At 41.8% G+C, this 21198-nt stretch overlaps 1 long non-coding RNA gene across 2 annotated transcripts; it reads right to left on the reverse strand.

The window, feature by feature from the left end:
* Positions 1 to 10612: 10612 nt before the first annotated feature.
* On the reverse strand, positions 10613 to 19617 carry LOC123333723. 2 transcript variants are annotated; one of them, XR_006551207.2, is made up of 3 exons: positions 19494 to 19617; positions 17007 to 17157; positions 10613 to 10830 (listed from the first exon to the last, which is right to left on the reverse strand). It is a non-coding gene; the product is annotated as an uncharacterized LOC123333723 (long non-coding RNA). The 2 variants fall into 2 exon arrangements; XR_006551206.2 differs by lacking the exon at positions 10613 to 10830 and adding an exon at positions 13667 to 14422.
* Positions 19618 to 21198: the final 1581 nt, after the last annotated feature.

Raw genomic sequence — 21198 nt, forward strand, 5'->3', positions numbered from 1 at the left:
GTCTTTTCAAATGAGTCAGCTCTTCACATCAGGTGGCCAAAGTATTGGAGTTTCAGTTTCAACATCAGTCCTTCCAATGAACACCCAGGAGTGATCTCCTTGCAGTTCAAGGGACTCTCAAGAGTCTTCTCCAACATCACAGTTCAAAAGCATCAGTTCTTTGATGCTCAGCTTTCTTTATAGTCCAACTCTCACATCCATACGTGACCACTGGAAAAACCATAGCCTTGACTAGACGGACCTTTGTTGGCAAAGTAATGTCTCTGCTTTTTAATATGCTGTCTAGGTAAAGCAATTATTCTTTAATTAAAAAATAAATTAATAAAGAAAAGACAGGATAAGAGTGGATACATCAGGGAAGACAGATAAGGAGGAATTTCAAGAATAAAAGTGTGGAAACCAGTACTAACACTATTCTGAGAAGACCACACTTGAAATTTTAAATTATGTGATAAAAGATTCTGTGACCATCTTTTCAGTAGAGTAGAAATAGAGGGTAGATGATGAAAGATGAAGAACTTAGTGGATCTTGAGGAAGTTAAAACAACACCTGTGGATAATTTGGGGAAGCATGGGGTAAAGGGAATGAAACTCACTAGGTGATGGCTTTAGGATATAACTGGATTCAGGGAAAATGCTTTCTTGATGAAAGCTGTAAGCATATTTATAGCTTGAGAAGAAGGTTCTAGTAGAAAAGAAAGATTTAATGAAGGAGTTTTTGTTGTTGTTGTTGTTGTTTTTAAAGGGCATGTTTGAAGGAAGACGGTCCAAGAGAAGGAAGGGTCAGTTTTAGGTATTCAGTAATAAACATATCTCAAGCAAGAACATGCTTTAGTGACCAAACTATTACATATTTAGAAAAAAACATTCCAGTGTGTGTGTATGTGAGGTCGGAATTTCCCCCATGCCCACAAGTAGTTCTCTGACATGAGCCAGGTATCTGACTATTTAACTCATAGTCATTTCTGGCACTATCTTTGCAGAGATAGTGTCACCCCACAGGTTAAGGGCTCAGTCCTGCAAGACCACCCCTTGACCACACTCCCTACTTCAGATGCCAGCTGCAAGCCTGGGTTGTCACCCGTGCTTCTGACCAACTGGCTTCAGATGGGAGAGTCCAATGACCCCTCTTTGGGTTTGAGTAATTTGCTAGTGGCTCACAGAACTCAGAGAAACAGTGTACTTACTAGGTTACTGGTTTACTATTTAATGATACAACTCAATAACAGGCAGATGAAAGTGATGCATAGGGCAAGTATGGGGAAAGGGTGCAGACCTTCCATGCCCTCGGGGGGGGGGGCATTCCCCCACATCTTTATCAACCAGGAGGCTCTCCTGATCCTTTGGGATTTTTATGGAAGCTTCACTACATAGGCAAGATTGATTGAATCATTAGCCATTGGAATGATTCAACCTCCAGCTCTTCTCCCCTCTTTGGAGGTAGATGGGGTGGGATTCAAAGTTCTAACACTTAAAGAAAATTAAAGAGAACGTAGTCACTCAGTCATGTCTGACTCTTTGTGACCCCATGGTCTGTAGCCTACCAGGCTCCTCTGCCCATGGGATTTTCAAGGCAAGAATACTGGAGTCGGTTGCCATTTCTTTCTCCAGGAGATCTTCCCGACCCAGGGATTGAACCCGGGTCTCTCGCATTGTAGGCAGACGCTTTACTAGCTGAGCCACCAGGGAAATCAGGAAAAAAAAAAAAAACGAACAGAAACCTCAATTAAATAGAGTGGAGAGACCACAAGAGGGCGCTCTCATGCCCTGTAACAACAGCCCAACAGGAAGAAGAAAGACTCCTCCTTTTTCCTGGTAAATCTCAGCCAATGAAAAGCTGACTATTTGCTACTGTCTCTCAACCTGTTTTCTCCCTCTATGAGTTCTCCTCTTGCAGTGCAGGGAATTGTTTGTGGCTTGAAATTGTTGCAGACCCCAAATTGCAATCCTCTGGTTAGCCTGAAATAAACCCATCCTTACTGTAGAAATATCTGGCAGTTTATTTGTTTCAGGCTAAATCACATGGTTGGCTCCGTTTGCAACCAGCTCCCATCCTTAGTGTTAGTCGCTCAGTCTTCTCCTACTCTTTGTGACTCCATGGACTGTAGCCGGCCAGGCTCCTCTGTCTATGGGATTCTCCAGGCAAGAATACTGGAGTGGGTTGCCATTCCCCTCTTCCAGAGATTGTCCCAACCCAGGGATCAAACCCAGGTCTCCCTCACTGGAGGTCCATTCTTTACCATCTGAGCCTCCACATGGCTGACTCCGTTGGCAACCAACTCCCATCGTTCAGTCAGTTCAGTTCAGTTGCTCAGTCATGTCCAACTCTTTGCAACCCCATGAATTGCAGCACGCCAGGCCTCCCTGTCCATCACCAACTTCCGGAGTTCACTTAGACTCACATCCATCGAGTCAGTGATGCCATCCAGCCATCTCATCCTCTGTCGACCCCTTCTCCTCCTGCCCCCAATCCCTCCCAGCATCAGAGACTTTTCCAATGAGTCAACTCCTCACATGAGGTGGCCAAAGTACTGGAGTTTAAGCTTTAGCATCATTCTTAGGTGGTTTCCAAAAGGCATCTCATTGACACAACCGAAGACACCTTCATCACCTGTCATCTGGGAAATTTCAAGGGTTTTAGGAGCTCTGTGCCAGAAGCAGGCATGAAGACCAAATATATATTTCTTAGAAATCATAATTCATAGAGATGCTTTGTCAATTTCACCATAGAATTTAGCATCTTGACTCTTCACAATGCATGAAAAATACGGGAATAAAGGAATTTCTACTTTTTATAGTTCAGCCATTCTCTAGTGCTTGTTTTATGCTAGTGTCTATAATTAACACCCAAATGTCTTGATGGATGTATGGAAACTATTTAATTCAGTCTTTTGTAATCATTCCATTCATTTTATTCTTACAATGATAAGGGGCAGTATTAACTGAAAAGTCCTCTCCTATTGGGATTAAGCCCGAACTAAACAAAACCACAAACATCCTAGGACTAAGAGGAAGCTATTTTCAGCAAATATGGTGACTTTTGTAATGCAAACCAAGCTCTGCAGTGAGACACACAGTACCAGGGAATTCATGAATGCCTTGTGTCAAATGCGGTGAGGGCTGCTGCTGCTGCTAAGTCGCTTCAGTCGTGTCCGACTCTGTGGGACCCCATAGACGGCAGCCCACCAGGCTCCCCTGTCCCTGGGATTCTTCAGGCAAGAATACTGGAGTGGGTTGCCATTTCCTTCTCCAATGCATGAAAGTGAAAAGTGAAAGCGAAGTCACTCAGTCATGTCTGACTCTTAGCGACCTCATGGACTGCAGCCTTCCAGGGTCCTCCGTCCATGGGATTTTCCAGGCAAGAGTACTGGAGTGCGGTGAGGGCAAAGCCTTCCAAATAGGAAGAATATTCTTTTTTGAATAAAAGATAAGGAAAGGGATGTCTCAGTTCAGTTCAGTCGCTCAGTCGTGTCCAACTCTTTGCGACCCCATGAATCACAGCACACCAGGCCTCCCTGTCCATCACCATCTCCCGAAGTTCACTCAAACTCATGTCCATTGAGTCGGTGATGCTATCCAGCCATCTCATCCTCTGTCATCCCCTTCTCCTCCTGCCCCCAATCCCTCCCAGCATCAGGGTCTTTTCCAATGAGTCAACACTTCGCATGAGGTGGCCAAAGTATTGGAGTTTCAGCTTTAGCATCATTCCTTCCAAAGAAATCCCAGGACTGATCTCCTTTAGGATGGACTGGTTGGATCTCCTTGCAGTCCAAGGGACTCTCAAGAGTCTTCTCCAACACCACAGTTCAAAAGCATCAATTCTTCGGCACTCAGCTTTCTTCACAGTCCAACTCTCACATCCATACATGACCACTGGAAAAACCATAGCCTTGACTAGACAGACCTTTGTTGGCAAAGTAATGTCTCTGCTTTTTAATATGCTGTCTAGGTTGGTCATAACTTTCCTTCCAAGGAGTAAGTGTCTTTTAATGTCATGGCTGCAAAGTCTAGCTTATGCTGATTCCTTAGTCAGTGGTAGGGATACTGAAAAAGGAATGAAGTGCCTGCTGTCCGCTGGCTCCCGCCCAGGAAGCCACCCTGGCAGCACCCAGTGCCACCACTGCCCAGCAAAGCTAGAGGAGCACCCGTCTGTGGGATAAGGGAAGAGATGATCCAGAACTCATGTGCAGATGTGAAGTTCAAGGATGCCTGATTGTGACAATGGAAAAGGAGAAGATGAAGGAATTGGGAAGAAGGGGCTGGAAATATGTACTGGGAACCCTCGACTTTCACAGTCCTGATGACCAAAGAGCCAGCTCAGTTCAATAGGGAGTCCCAACCTCTGCTTTGTGCAGATTGAGACTTGTCCTAACCACCCTCCATTAAAGAACTTCAGAGGCCTCTATTAAACAAATGCTTTGGAGTAAAAGAGCAATTTTGCAACATTAAGTGAGGCAGGATTATGGCTAACCTTGTAGAAATGGCCGCTCAGCTGTCAAAGGAGGTAACTAGTTGTCTGTATCATTTTCAAATGAATAAATATTCAAGATGTGCCTCAAAAATATCCAGAGATTACACATATGGTATAGTGAAGTGATTCTTGGTGAACTTCAGTTCAGTTCAGTTCAGTCACTCCGTCATGTACAACTCTTTGCAACCCCATGGCCTGCAGCATGCCAGGCCTCCCTGTCCATCACCAACTCCCGGAGTTCACCCAAACTCATGTCCATTTAGTTGATGCCATCCAGCCATCTCATCCTCTGTCGTTGACTTCTCAAAACATATGGATAAGATTTTATTCCTTTATAGCAAAATATTTGCAACTACCATTTTATGTATTGAAATACTTGAGAAATAATTTTATCTGAATTTCTTCTTGTAGATGCTAGATTCATATGAGTAGAATATAAACTCGATGAGAACAGGACTCTTGCTGGTGGTGGTGGTGGTGTGTTTGTGCATGTTTGTCCCGCTGCTGTATTTAGAGTATCAAAGCTGTGCCTGGCACTTGAAAGGCACTCAATAAATATTTATGGAATAAATGATTATTGAGTTATGAGATGGTATTGTGTTTATACCTGTCACTCTTATTCTATTTACATGATGAATTGCATTGATTGATTTTTTAATGTAAACCAAACTTGCATACCTGGCACAAATCCCACTTAGCAATTGAGCTAACACGCCAAGCTAACCGACTCACATAATCAAGCTTTACTGATACTTTCAAGAATACAAGCAACCAAGAGGCACGAGCAAAGCAGAGAAAGGTCTGTGAAAACTTGCAATTCCCTAGGCACATCCTTCCTACATTGACCACAAACTCTCTGGGCCAGAATAATAGCTGAGGTCCTTAATCCAGCTGGGCTTCCCCGGTGGCTCAGAGGGTAAAGCATCTGCCTGCAATGCGGAGACCTGGGTTCAATCTCTGGGTCAGGAAGATCCCCTGGAGAAGGAAATGGCAACCACTCCCATACTTTTGCCTGGAAAATCCCATAGATGGAGAAGCTTGTAGGCTACAGTCTATAGTACGCGACAGTCTTTGGCGTCACAAAGAGTCAGACACGACTGAGCAACTTCACTTTCACTTTAAGTGAAGCCGGTGGTTCATCTTACACATTGGAAAGTCTTTATGTTATGGAATATCTCCATTTTATATCTCATATGTTCTTATAGCCAAGGTGACGTTCTCCAGGGAGTCATGTCTCAAATATTACTAAGTTATATATCAGGTTGTTTACCATAAGCAATTCTAAATCAGAGACATCTAGTAAAGAACATTCCCTAAAGACTTTACTTCTAACAAATATTATTAGTTTATTTACCAGGAGTTCCAGCTACACACAGACACACACACAGAGACACACACACACACACACACACACACACACACACACAGAAGGATTCAAGTCAAAAATCTTTTGTTAAAGAATTTCGCTTCTGTGTTCATGGTCTGAAATTTTCTTTCCTTTCAATGTCTTTGAATCAAGTTAATACTGGACTCATAAAGGAATGGGTTTCCTCCTCTTTTATATTCTAAATGAGTTTATGTAGAATTTGTGTCACATCTTTTTAAAATGTGTGTGTTTACCAGAGAAGCCAGCATGGCATTTTCTTTGTGGGGAGGTTTGTTGTTGTTTTTTTTAAATTAATTAATTAATTTTAATTGGAGGATAATTATTTTACAATATCGTGGTTTTTGCCATACATCGACATGAAAATTACAAATGCAATGTCTTTAACCAATATAGGACTATACAGCTTTTCTATTTCATCTTGAATTACTGTTGGTAATTTGTATCTTTCAAGGAATTTCTCCATTTTGTATCAATTGTCAGATTTATTGCATTAAACTTATTCATAACACTCGCTGGTGGCTCAGATGGTAAAGCGTCTGTCTACAATGCGGGAGACCTGGGTTCGATCCCTGGGTTGGGAAGATTCCCTGGAGAAGGAAATGGCAACCCACTCCAGTACTCTTGCCTAGAAAATCCCATGGACGGAGGAGCCTGGTGCAGGCTACTGCCCATGGGGTCTCAAAGAGTCGGACACGACTGAGCAACTTCACTTTCACTTTCAACACTCTCTTAATTTATTTTTAATGTCTGAAGAACCTGTAGTTGTGTTCCTTCTTTGATTCTCAATAATAGTAACTTGCGTTTCTTTTATTTTTCATTGAGTCTAGCTAGAGGAATATTCCTTTCATTGATATATGAAAGAAATGACTCTGATTCCATAGGTTTATCTCATTTTTAGACTTCTATTTCACTGATAGCTATTTTTGTCTTTATTTTCTTTCCTTCTTCTTACTTTAAGTTGAAAGCTTACATCTTTGATTTTAGCTGTTTTCTTTTCTAATAGAAGTAGTTTAAACCATAAATTTCTCTCTGAACACTGCTTTAGCTACATCCAGTGTTCAACTGACTCTCTAGAAGAAAACAAGCTCTAGATTGTACAATCTGTCAAGATCTGTGGTATAAATATTTCCACTGTGGCCAATTTCAACTTACCAATGTGATGTCATTGAATGCAAAGACAGGAATGCATGCATGCAACCGGCTTTCATGAGTCAACATAAGCCAGTTCCAGTATGCCACTGGCTGCATCCACAAATGTTATGTTGTCTATTTTCATTCAAACTGTTTCTAATTTTTCTAGTGATATGTCCTTTGAGTTCTGTAGACACATAGGTTATGTAAAAATATGTTGTTTACTTTCCAAATATTTGGGGGTTCTAATTATCTTGATATTTTCCCATTATTTTGAATCTAATTCTTTTTGGGCTAGAGAACATAATATATTTCAGTCCCTCCATGTTTACCTAGACTTGTTTAGTGAGCTATGGCCTAGCATACAATCTATCTTAGCAAGTGTTTTATGCGCACTTGAAAAGGGCGGGCATTCTCTCGGTATTGAGTGGAGTGCTCTGTAATTACCAATCAGAGCTAGTGGGTGATCGTGTTGTTGAAGTCTTCTATGTACCTAAGGATATTCTGTTTCAGGGGTCAGCAAATTATCCTTGTATGACCTACAAGCTAAACATAATATTTACAGGTTGAAGGATTATTTAAACTTTTATACATATGCACAGAGAGAAATACAATAAATACTGAATGTGGTCAGCAAAGCCTAAAATATTTACTTTGGCATTTTAGAGAAAGTCCTATAATCTTTCGTAATCAGTTACCAAGAGAAGAATTTTGAAAATTTCAACCGTAAATGAAATATTTATCATTCTCCTTTTCTCTTTCTCTCTTTCATTCTTTTTCTTTTTTTCTTTTTTTGTCATCCATTCAGGTACATACTCATGTAGGAATGCTAATGAATCAATACTTGCAGTTCAGTTCAGTCGCTCAGTCGTGTCTGACTCTTTGCAACCCCATGAATTGCAGCACACCAGGCCTCCCTGTCCATCACCAACTCCCGGAGTTCACCCAGACTCACATCCATCGAGTCAGTGATGCCATCCAACCATCTTATCCTCTGGTGTCCCCTTCTCCTCCTGCCCCCAATGCCTCTCAGCATCAGAATTTTTTCCAATGAGTCAACTCTTCGCATGAGGTGGCCAAAGTACTGGAGTTTCAGCTTTAGCATCATTCCTTCCGAATACTTTAGCATTAAGAAATGCTCTTTTTAACCCTGATAATATTTCTTTCTGGAAGATTACTTTGTCTGATATTAATAGTTCCACTTTAGTTACACTAATACTTTTTCTATTCTTTTACTTTTATCCTGTCTTTTTATTTAAAGTGGGTTTCTCATAAACAGCATATAGTTGAAGCTTTCTTTTTTTTATCTAGTAGAAAATGATTGATTTTTGATTAGATTGTTTAGATCTATAATTTGTTTTTTATTTGTCTCATCTTTTTTGTTGTTCTTTATTTTCTATTTTCCTTGCTTTTTTGGGTTAAGTAGCATGTATTTTTTTTTTCTCCATTATTATCTCATTAGCTAAACTTTTTTTTTTTAATGATTTCTTTAGGATTTACAGTGTGCATCATTCTGTTATCACACACTACCTTCAAATACAATTATCCCACTTAACATTTAATGTAAGAATTGTAATATAATTCAAATTCTCCCTTCATTTATGCTATTGTCTTACACTATATTCTTATACATGTTACAAACTGTGTCATATATTGTATGATTTTTATTTTAAATGGACAATTATCTTTTAGAGAAATTTTTAAATGAGAAAATTTATTTTATTCTTTTTCACATATTTCCCATTTCTAGATATCTTCATTTCTTTAGTTGATATGAGCTTTCATCTGGTGTGATTTCCTTGCTCCTAAAGAACTTGCCTTAATATTTATGTAGGGCAGGTCTGTTGGCAACACGTTTTCTCTGCTTTTGTTTATCTCAGGTACTTTTTAAAGTAAGTTAATATGTGTGAAATTTAAGACATATCTTGTAATAGTGTTCTATATATGATGAAATGTTGTAATATTTGGGGGCGTTTATTATGCATCAGACACTGTTTCCATTGTCTTGTTTAACGCTGTCATCGTAATTTTCCCATTAACTCTACACGGTGGCAGTACTATGAATATTAATCCCATTTTGCAGATGGAGAAGGTGAGGCATAAGAAGATCAAGTAGAGGCTGAAGGCCACTAGAGCTTGTGTTCTTAATCAAAAAAGACATACTACCGCTTATATCTCTAAGGAAGGAGGGCAGACTGGGCCAACTCGTGGCTGGAAAAGAGCTGAACTGAAAGGTTAATGAAGGTTGACTGCCCTGCATGGTCGACTGTATTATGTGAGCATAACTTTCTTCCCTTATTCTAGCGTCTTCATTGCAAACTTCCTCCGAGCACTGTCTTTCCACCTTGGATGTTGGGTCCATTTCTACAGCACCAAACACCGTGTGAAATATGAACAGAGAGGGAGCAGGTGAGAGAAGGATGTCGACCAGGTAAAGTTCAATATTTTGTTCCCCGAATGCAGCTTGGCAACTTATCAGTTGACTTCTCAGACACATTCAGGTCTGATTTCTATATAAAATAGATAACTAATAAGGACCTACTGTATAGCAGCGCAGGGCACTCTACTCAATGCTCTATAATGACCTCTATAAGAAAAGAATCTAAGAAAAAGTGGATATATGTATATGTATAACTGGTTCACTTTGCATACGCCTGAAACTAACACAACATTGTAAATCAGCTATACACCAATACAATTTTAAAAAAGAAAATTCTTTTCTCTCCTGTGTTTCTTGATCCTGAATTCAGCAAAAATTTTGTTTTTCATTTTGTTCTAAAACCAGGGAAGGAGAAAGGTAAGAAGGGAAGAGAATTGTTCTAATCATCCAGCTATACCTTCCAAACTCTGGTTAAAGTGAACATTAAAAAAAAAAAACAAAACACTTACACAGATGTAGTTCTTCTGATAAATCACTATTTAATCAGTCATAATTTCACATTAAGTGCTGAATAAATGCCCTTTGTTTCATACTTAAACTGTCAGTGACTAACACGGGGAGGGCAGACTAGTGCCTATCATTAGAACAGGGAAAAATCAATACCATTTTTAATTAAAGGCAGGCTGAGCTGAGCTGTGAGACAAGCAAATCTCCTTGTCAGTTCATCTCCCTTTTAAACTCTTTCAGAAGTTCAGCTCAGGAGTGAAAAGATGGCCAAATGCAGGCACGGAGTGACACAGTGCTTTGGGGGTGGAGGTGGGGGTGGGTGAGGCTGGAAGGGAGGCAAAGAAAGAAAGAAAACAGAGGGAAACACAGAGACATGTTTGCTTTTCCACCAGCCAGGCCCTTAGGGACCATCTTGTGTGTTGTGTGTGTGCTTCGCTGCTCAGTAGTGTCTGACTCTTTGTGACCCCAGGGACTGTAGCCTGCCAGGCTCCTTTGTTCCTGGGACTCTCCAGGCAAGAGTACTGGAGAGGGATGCCATTCCCTCCTCCAGGGAATCTTCCTGACTCAGGGATCGAACCTGGGTCTTCAGCATTACAGGCGGATTCTTTAACATCTGAGTCACTAGGGAAGCCCAGGGACCATCTTAAAGTGTGATAAAACCGTGGATACTGGCATAAGCTATGGAGATGATCTTTTTACTCGCAGGCTAGGAGAGAAATAAAGGACAGCCAAACAATTCTTGTCAGTCATATTTTATTATGGTTTAGAGGCAGCACTTGGCATTTTTAAAATAATCCCATACCTATTACATTTTATAACTTTGGATGTTCTTCCTTTGTAGAGCAAGAGTCCAGCAAGAGAGAAACTGCAGTCTTGTCTCACCAATGACAGAAGTGACCCTCCATCCCTTTGGCTGTATTCTGTGTGTTATAAGCAGGTCACCAGGGAGCCCACCTTCAAGAGGAGGAAATTACACACAGTTATGAGGAAAAGGAAGGGGGTCATTGAGGACCTGCCCTGAAAGCTACTTTCCACAGACCCTGATACAAGATAATTGTATTCTAGAGCCATGTAAGAAAAAGAAAAGATAACATTTAATCCTAAAAGATTATACTGTTAAAGTGCTGCACTCAATATGCCAGCAAATTTGGAAAACTCAGCATTGGCCACAGGACTGGTAAAGCTCAGTTTTCATTCCAATCCCAAAGAAAGGCAATGCCAAAGAATGCTCAAACTACCACACAATTGCAGTCATCTCACATGCTAGCAAAGTAATGCTCAAAATTCTCCAAGCGAGGCTTTAACAATACGTGAACTGAGAACTTCCAGATGTTCAAACTGGATTTAGAAAAGACAGCAAACCAGAGATCAAATTGCCAACATCCATTGGATCATAGAAATAGCAAGAGAGTTCCAGAAAAACATCTACTTCTGCTTTATTGATTACACTGTGTGGATCACAACAAACTGGAAAATTCTTAAGGAGATGGGAATACCAGATCACCTTACCTGCCTACTGAGAAATCTACACAGGTCAAGAAGCAACAGTTAGTACTGGACATGGAACAACAGACTGGTTCCAAACTGGGAAAGGAATATGTCAAAGCTGTACATTGTGAAGCTGCTTATTTAACTTACATGCAGAGTACATCATGTGAAATGCCGGGCTGGATGAAGTGCAAGCTGGAATCAAGATGGCCTGGAGAAATATCAATAACCTCACATATGCAGATGACACCACCCTTATGGTAGAAAGTGAAGAGGAACTAAACAGCCTCTTGATGAAATTGAAAGAGGAGAGTGAAAAAGCTGGTTTAAAACTCAGCATTCAAAAAACTAAGATCATGGTATGTGGTCCTATCACTTCATGGAAAATAGATGGGGAAACAATGGAAACAGTGACAGACTCCAAAAGACTTCTTGGGCTCCAAAACCACTGTAGATGGTGACTGCAGCTATGAAATTAAGAAATGCTTGCTTCTTGGAAGAAAAGCTATGACAAACAAAAACAGTGCATTAAAAAGCAGAGACATTACTTGGCCAACAAAGGTCTGTCTAGTCAAAGCTATGGTTTTTCCAGTGGTCATGTATGGATGTGAGAGTTGGGCCATAAAGAAAGCTCAGCACCAAAGAATTGATGTTTTTGAATTGTGGTGTTGGAGAAGACTCTTGAGAGTCTCTTGGACAGCAAGGAGATCAAACTAGTCAATCCTAAAGGAAATCAGTCCTGAATGTTCATTGAAAGGACTGAGGCTAAAGCTGAAGCTCCAGTACTTTGGCCACCTGATGTGAAGAACTGACTCATTGGAAAAGACCCTGATGCTGGGAAAGATTGAAGGCGGCAGGAGAAGGGGATGACAGAGAATGAGATGGATGGATGGTATCACTGACTCAATGGACATGAATTTGAGTAAGCTCCAGGTACTGGTGATGGACAGGCAAGCCTGGCATGCTGCAGTCCATGGGCTCGTAAAGAGTCGGACATGACTGAGTGACTGAACTGAACATTTAATCAAATTCTGAGCATTTTCCTAGTGGCTCAGGGGTAGACAATCTGCCTACCAGTGAAGGAGACACAGATTTGACCCCTGCATTGGGAAGATCCCCTGGAGAAGGCAATGGCAACCAACTCCAGTAGTCTTGCCTGGGAAATTCCATGGACAGAGAAGCCTAGCGGGTTACAGTCAGAGGGGCCACAAAAGGGTCAGACATGACTTAGCAACTAAACAAAACCATCAAATTCCCAAATAGGATACAGTCAATGATTCTTGGGAGAGTCAGGAAAGATAGAAATGACAGGGAAAGTAAATAATAAAGGCTGATGGCACTTTGATAAAGGTTAAAGGATATTCAGAATCCTCATTTCCTTCTGGATAAGTCAGAGTGATTTTTCTAAAGGACGCTCAGGGGCCTCTCCCTAGTTTTTGGAGTTTTTTCTCAGCTGCCTATTCACTTTCTGGTTATTTCTATTTTCTTCTTAGCCTGAGAAGTCCAGCTCAGGGTGCTTTATAGTCAGTGCTTTTACCAATGAGGTTCTCTATGTTTTTTCTTTTTTTTTTAATTATTTATATTTGTTTTTGGCTGTGCTGAGTCTTCTTTGCTGTGCGGGCTTTTCTTTAGTTGCAGCAAGCAGAGGCTACTCTCCAGTTGTAATGCATGGCTTCTCATTGCGGTGGCTTCCCCTGTTGTGGAGCACAGGCTCCAGGGCACAAGGGCTTGAGTATTGCAGCTTGTGGGCTCAGCAATTGACACAGGCTCAATAGTCATGGTGCATGGGCTTAATTGCTCCACAGCACACAGTATCTTCCCAGACCAGGGATTGAACCCGTGTCTCCTGCATTGGCAGGCAGATTCTTTACCACTGAGCCCTCAGGGAAGTCCTCTATGTGATTTTAAGTAATAAAACAAATCCATCTCAAACTGGTTTAAGGAATACAAAGGGATCCAGTGGCAGTTCATATAATTCAAAAGTCTAGAGATAAGTTAAAACATGGCCTAATCAAGAAACAGCTTCTGTTTCTAGAAGTTTTTGAGCTCTGTCCTCCTCAGTGTCTTGGCTTTATGTTTCGGCAGCTTCATCCTGGGGTTCAGATGGCTGCTGACAGCAACCAGGGCAACACAAGTCCTCAGTTCACATCCAGAAATCCTTGTATGCTCGTCAGCCTGACTTGATGTATTGTTTTTGCATTAACCACTCATTTCTGCCCAAATCCCAAAGTTTCTGTGAAACCCAACAAAAATTGGCCCTATTTATGGGTTAAATTAAGACCTTCAAACAGAACAAAATCCATTATGAAATCAACAAATCAGTAGCGCACTTTTTAATTGTTACTGTTAAACTGCTTTTTTTTTAAAGGTGGTTGGGAATTCCAGGTTTACTATCCTCAGATCCAGGCAAGGGAACCCTCACCCCCACCTAGCCCTCAGCAGCCCAACGTTCCCCACACCTGTTCAGGAGGGGGTTTCTTCAAAATTTTCCAAGTCTAGCTCTCCTGTCTGGGAGAGAAGAGGAGCCCAGAGCCCACGCAGGGACCTGCGTGTTGCTTCTCCCTCTGGGGCACTCTCTGATGAAAGTGAAACCTGTGAAACTTGTCAGCCAAGATGGTGACGACATGCTGAGTGCAATGACCCTCACTCACACAGGAGACAAGGAGGAATTAAGGACTCTAGGCTGCAATGGGGGCTCTGGGCTGCAGGACAGATCTCCTGTGCGCTCCCTGCTGTCAGCAACCAGCATGGTTACCCGCCTCCTTACAAGCTTCATGCCACATGCCAGGCAGTCCTGGGGTGGTCCTTGCCCAGCCAAACCAACAGGCTCTTCCAACAGCATGCCTTCTCCAGCGGATCTTCAAGATAGAGAGAGACAGAAAACATTCCTCGTGGGCATGGAATCAATCGCTTTTCTCACAATGGCCACGGGTTGCAGCGAGAAGGCAGGGGTGTGGTCATCACTGAGGAATGTAGAAATGACAGCCAAATGTTCAGGACAGTCATGATCAGAAGATCCGTTCATGTGTAAAATTCTGATTGCACAATCTCGCATAACCTGAAAATTAAACATTGTTCACGTTTTCCTGCCCACAGTTTATGTCTTGCGTTCATGGTCATCCTCGAAAAAGCAAAGTGACAACCTTTGAGAGTCACTGTTAACTGACATTCATGGATGGCACCATGAATGCTGGTATTGAATAAATGGTACTATGGAACTGCAGAAGCAAAAATGACCTGTATTGTTTCAGAACAAATAGATTCTGAAAAGTCATGGCATGATGAGTAATAACAGTATTGCTATGTTTTAGTAAATTAGCTCGATTGGAGCATTTGACAATAAGGAAACAAAGGGATGATTTCTGGGCTTGAACAGGAATTGATGACACCTGAACAGGAAGGAGAATCTCCATGGGCCCTGATTGAATGGTTAGCGACTGTAAGTGCCTCTTCCCTCTTCATCATTCTAAATCTTCATTGATAAACCACTATATCTCACTTGACTCATGAATTTTCTGGTCAAATTGTTTATACAGACAGAAGCCCTATAAAATAAAACATTTGTCCCAGGTTCTATACACTTTAGGAACACCCTATATATCAGATTGCTATCTCTGGAGTGGCTAGTTAGTTGCCATGGAATTTTATATTATATCACAGGAAATGGCCACCCACTCCAGTATTCCTGCCTGGGAAATCCCAGGGACAGAGGAGTCTGATTGGTCCCAATCCATGGGGTTGCAAATAGTCAGACACAACTGAGCAATTGAAGACGCAAACACTCATGATATTATTCTATTACATGATATTATATTCTAGCCTAACATATTATATCATATGATATTATATCATAGAATTTCTGAAGCTTGCTCACCCAAATTATTAAACACACAACACACACATATATATATAGTTGTCGTTTAGTTGCTAAGTTGTGTCATACTTTTTTCTGACCCCATGGACTGGAGCCCTGCAGGCTCCTCAGTCTATGGGATTTTTACAGGTTGCCATTTCCTACTCCAGGGGATCTTCCCAACCCAGGGATTGAACCTGCGTCTCCTATAGGTTCAACCACAAAATTCTTAATGCTACAGTGCTGGTATTTTACTGATCACAAGTTCTAATTCCCAGTGCCTACACAATCATTAGAACTTCCTCATGGACCCCATGATCTCCTTTCAATACCAGCTTTACCTACCCACTCTTACATGTAGGTATCCAGTCTTCAAATCTCAGTAGTCTCTCCTTCTTATGTTGCCCCTTCCCGACACCTTTGCCATACTTTTCCTCAGCTCCCAATTTCCCACCTGATTCAAATCCAACACTCTTTCAGGGATTGGCTCAAGTTCATCTTTTTTTTTTTTTAATCTAAAACTTTGAATTGAGAAGTTGCAGTCCCCCTGATGGAGAAGGCGATGGCACCCCACTCTAGTACTCTTGCCTGGAAAATCACATGGACGGAGGAGCCTGGTAGGCTGCAGTCCATGGGGTCACTAGGAGTCGGACACCACTGAGCGACTTCACTTTCACTTTTCACTTTCCTGCATTGGAGAAGGAAATGGCAACCCACTCCAGTGTTCTTGCCTGGAGAATCCCAAGGACAGGAAGCCTGGGGGGCTGCCGTCTATGGGGTCACACAGAGTTGGACATGACTGAAGCGACTTAGCAGCAGCAGCAGTCCCCCTGAACAACCTAGAAATGGTGCTATCTATTGGTTATACCAGTTCAGGGAAGATGAACCACAGGAGTGCGCCAATTCCTGTTCTGTCTTAGGATTTTCTTTAATTGTTTATAGTATGCTCTATCCCCTTTCACATTGCTCTCAGCAACTGCACACAATTGATTGTCAGTGTCTATTGATGTGTAGGTCAATGGATTGTCTGGACTTTTAGATGGGCCTTTGACCCAAGAGGTGATTGGGATCAACCACAATTATCTTCATGGAGTGGGGTGAAGGGATTGGGGATAAGATGTTATATGTGTGAATGTGTGAGTGAGTGAGAAGAAGGAAGGGCGAGAGAGAGAACACATGTGGCCACTGGATAATATTGGGTTGGCTAAAAAGTTCATTCTGGCTTTTCCATAATATCTTATGGACAAATGCAAATGAACTTTATGGCCAACCCAATACTATCCAGCATTTGTTGATTTGTGAAGAGTGTCCCATTAATAGATACACAGTAAAAGAAGACCTACACACAAAAGCAAACTAACCAAAATAAACTTCCTCAGTGGATTTATCATCTTTCCTCTGTCAATAGTAACTAGTCCCTAATTTTTTAAATTTTAAGATTAATTTCCATTAAGTTCAATCTGGCAATACTCTAGTGGTTTGATTTTCTGATGAGCACCAACTCTACTAGGAAAGGAATTTAGTATAGAGGTCTCAGGGCTTATTTTCCACTTGATTGAAAGTTCTTTGAGAGTATGGCCATGTTATCCACTGTTTATTAGTGACTTTACAATTTAAAACAGTTTTAGGCTTATTGCAAAGATAGTACAGAGCTTTCCTATATACCCAAGCATGGAATCTCCTCTGTTATTAATGTCTTACATTAGAATGGTTCATTTGTGACAAATAATGGACCAATATTCATAAATTATTGTTAACTAAAGTCTGCAAACTAAAAATTGGCACTTACCATCTGCCTCTATAAGGATTAAATCACGAGCCACTGACTTTCAACATAACTGAAAGGTGTTCAGGGTCGAGATCAGGAATGAGGCATACAGTGCTCTGGGGAAAACCTGCAGAGAAGATTGTATGATCCCAATCCTTGTATCTTCTCGTATCTAGAAAAGCACCGAAATCATTGACAGACACATTGCCTGTTATTTCGCTGTTGTTGTTGCTTTGTTTTGAGCATTTTCTTAGTTTCTGGTACCTGTCATACAATTCTGTCTTCCTCCAACTTCTAGTACCTCAGTTAACTCTCTGTTAACTGAATACAGCATGTGTTGAATTATGGTGCTCTTTACTTTGCTGTCATGTTTACCTGTAGTTTAATTTGCAAAAACAAGAATATTCCTGGCTGTATCTCTTGTCAAGATACACATGCCACCAATTTTTTTGGCCAAATATGTTTACATTTCCCTTCCTGAACATTTCTACTTCTCCATTTCAGTGGTTGACAGAGAAGACTAGAGACATTTGGGCAACTTTCTCCTGTATTTACTTAAATAATGCAAAGGGCCTTCTGACATGTCAGAAGCATCAAAGCAAAACTCCCAAAGTTCAAATGACTCAAGGGCCAAGTTGGAGGCATGGACACTGATTTCTCTCTTCTCTCTTTAGGCCTCACTGTCCCATCTCTCACCACCAACAGGAAACAAGACATTGACCTGGGAGTTGGACAAGCAAAGCAAAGGCCCCAGCAACAGTGTGGGTAGATGTATGAAATTTATGTCTTGGGTCAACTCAATTCACCACTGCCTCCTCCTCCCAGTTCTCCTCAGCCCTGCTAGTCTTGCTTGAATACACAATGAATTTCCAGGGAGTGTTTTGCCTTTTGATCTCCTCACTGATCTAATGCAATTGTCCACCCGCAGAAGCGCTGCAAGGTGCAGAATAAAGTAATGAAGCTAATTTGATTTGCACTTCACCCCCACCCTTAAGATATACATGTCTTTATTGTATTAGATTCCTAATGAGATTCTCTGTCTGCACTCCGGCAAGGACCCTGGAGCACAGTGGCTGTGGGAGGGGTTCCTCTTAGGAGATTTTTCCCCATTTACATCCCATCTTTAATGGATATGGACCTGCTGGACCTGCCGGCCCTGGAGTCAGCAGTTGATGGTATTTTCCTTGCTGGGCTCTCCTGGGTAGGAAGTAGGGGAAGTGGCCACTGCTACAGAGAAGAGTGGGCGTCACCCCTTCAATTCCAGGGGGAGAAGCAGGATGAAAGGTTAGTCCTGGGCTGAACGGCTCACAGCAAGAGCTCCAACCAAAATTTCGGTCTCAAACCGTGTTTCAGAAAGAGATTTGCACCTGGGATGGGAAGCCCTCCCTCTTCCATGTGACCACCCGCGCTGTAAATGGGCTTCCCTCGTGGCTCAGAGGTTAGAGTGTCTGCCCGCAATGCGGGAGACCTGGGTTTGATCCCTGGGTCAGAAAGATCCCCTGGAGAAGGAAATGGCAACCCACTCCAGTATTCTTGCCTGGAGAATCCCATGGACTGAGGAGCCTGGTGGGCTACAGTCCACAGGGTCGCAAAGAGTCGGACACGACTGAGCGACTTCACTATAAATATTGAACAACAAAAATAGCATTTCAAAGGGTCTTCCCCAGGGCACCAAATTCTCTGAGCCATTTCAGTTGCTCTTGAGGTGGTTCTGTGGATGCCATATGAGCTCCTGGCCAAAATCTGGGTGGAGAGGGACCATCTGAGCAAGACACACATTTGAAGCTTATTTAGGAAAACCCTGCCCCTCTTTCCTCCCCGCCACCCGTGATGAGCTTTAAACCATTTCATGAATGTCTATTTCTCTAGCCTCTCTTTATATCCAGCAGGATTTTCTCAGTGCCATCGACATTACTCTTTTCCTCTTCTTCAGATCCACAACATTTGATTCACCTGTCTCCAAGAACAGAGCGTGACGTCATTTTGCTTTTTTTAGTCGGAACGCTGCTTTTGAACTGGCTGGCAACCTTGCTGGAAACTGATTTAATTAACAGAACACACTTAATGATACAGTTTAGTGAATTATTTTAAGAGCCGGGGTGGGGGTGGGAGACAAAGATGGGTAATTCATCATTCACAAGTTTATTGTTCCAACGTAAAAGGGTTTCAACGTAAAAGATGGTTTCAGAGAAGTCGGGGGGAAAAAAAACAGGAGTGCTACCTAAAGAATCACTTTTTAAAAAGCAAACTTTGCTCGGTTTTGTCTTAGGCCTCTCTCAGATCCTTTTGAAATCACGGGAGGAAAGGAGAAGGGAGGTGATTGGCATCATGATGACTTTTCTTGGGCGGGAGTGGGGCGGGGGGAGTAGTTTATGTCTAATCTAAGGTCTTTAAGAGGAATCTATCAGCTTTGGTTTGGCTCTCAGTGGACAGGTGTCTGTATCATAGAAGCACCATACATAATTCACCACCAGAGAGCCCCAGAACTTAGCGAGAAGGCTAAATTACCTGTCACTTCCAGAGGAGGTGTTCCCTTCAGGTCAAGGTTGAAAGCTCTGGTAAACCCGCGTGCGGAAGCTCACAGGCAGCCCCTGTTTAAATGTCAACACTGTTTCTCAGCTGTGGGAAATATAGGCTGGCTATTTACCCCTGAAATTTGCCCAGCTCCTTCCTGGGGCCAATTAACATCCGATCACTCTGAAATCAGATCTGAAAGAAGGAAGTGAGGTTGCTTATTTTAATGATCAGAGACCACTCTGTTTATGGCACATCGCTGAATGCTGGAGCGCAGTACTCTGTTCACAGAGGGGTGAGCTAGAACTTCCAGTGTGAGCCATTACCGCTTTCACTGAATACAAAAACATCTCTTCATTACCGGGGGATAGGACACCGAGCCTAGTCCCAGGCAGACTCTGACTTCCGAACAGTTCATGAAAGGCAGGTGCCATCTGGCTGTCATTAAGCTGCGGGTTGTGCCTCTCTCCTTGATTGACTAGTGAATTGACTCCTTGATTGACAGGTGAAGTGGAGCCGGATGGAGCCTGCGTTAGGGACACCGGGAGAGCTTGTGTTTCACCTCTGTAGTTTTAGGGTACCCGCTGGAGGCATCATGCATGCATGGTTTTCCCCTCAGGTTTATCACCTGTATTTCAGGAACTTTGTTTTTGAGGCAAGAAATGCAAATAAAAATATATTATAAAACATGGACCCACCACACAAGTTGGGAGGTTGGGGAGGATGCTTATTTCCTGTATGAAATATTTTCTAGGTTTAATTTTCAGGGCAGCAAAAGAAGGCTTGTTGTATAGTATTTCTGCCTTTTCTGTTACTTTAAAATGTTTTTATATTTATGAGGCAAATTTGTAGTTTCAATTAAGAATTGAGTTGTTAAAGTTCACTTCTAGTAAGATACAAGGGTGAATGCTCAAGATTTCTGAGGTGTTTTTATATAGAATGTTTTGTTATATTGACACCTTAATCAAAGTAATAAAAATTGAATTTAAGCATCCACTCTGCAATACTTGAGAAATGTATTTGGTAAGGCAAAGTTATTGTGTTTGGTAATGCTGGAAGGAGAAAAGTCATAGTCACAAACTTTTTTTTAAAGGAAGAAGCAAAATTGCAAGGCATTTGGGTGCCAGAATTATCATATGTTGCTTGATAAGCATTTGCTGGATTTTGTAATTGAGAACTATTTGCCCCAACTTTGAAAAATCTTTAGTGATTAAATTCAGATAGCTCTTAGCAGAGAAAATTTTCTCAGCTATATCTCAGTAAAAAATAGTGTTTTCAAATTGTGTGTGGGGGGGGGATTGTCATTTTAATTTGGTAAGCTCAGGAGAGGCAGAAATTAAAAGCATTAATTAATTCAACAAAGAGTATTTCCATGTTTTCTAGTGGTACAAATGAATACTCTGTTCACAATATTATTTTGGTATGATATACATAAAATTAACGATTTTAAGAGCTAGATCCCGACCCAGGGATCGAACCCAGGTTTCCCGCATTCCAGGCAGACGCTTTAACCTGTAAGTCACCAGGGTAGCCCGAGTCTTGAATACTGCTGCTACTGCTTGTTGCTAAGTTGCTTCAGTCGTGTCCGACTCTGTGCGACCCCATAGACAGCAGCCACCAGGCTCCCCCGTCCCTGGGATTCTCCAGGCAAGAACACTGGAGTGGGTTGCCATCTCCTTCTCCAATGCATGAAAGTGAA

This window comes from Bubalus bubalis, chromosome 5 (assembly GCF_019923935.1).
Source record: "Bubalus bubalis isolate 160015118507 breed Murrah chromosome 5, NDDB_SH_1, whole genome shotgun sequence".
Taxonomy (NCBI): domain Eukaryota; kingdom Metazoa; phylum Chordata; class Mammalia; order Artiodactyla; family Bovidae; genus Bubalus; species Bubalus bubalis.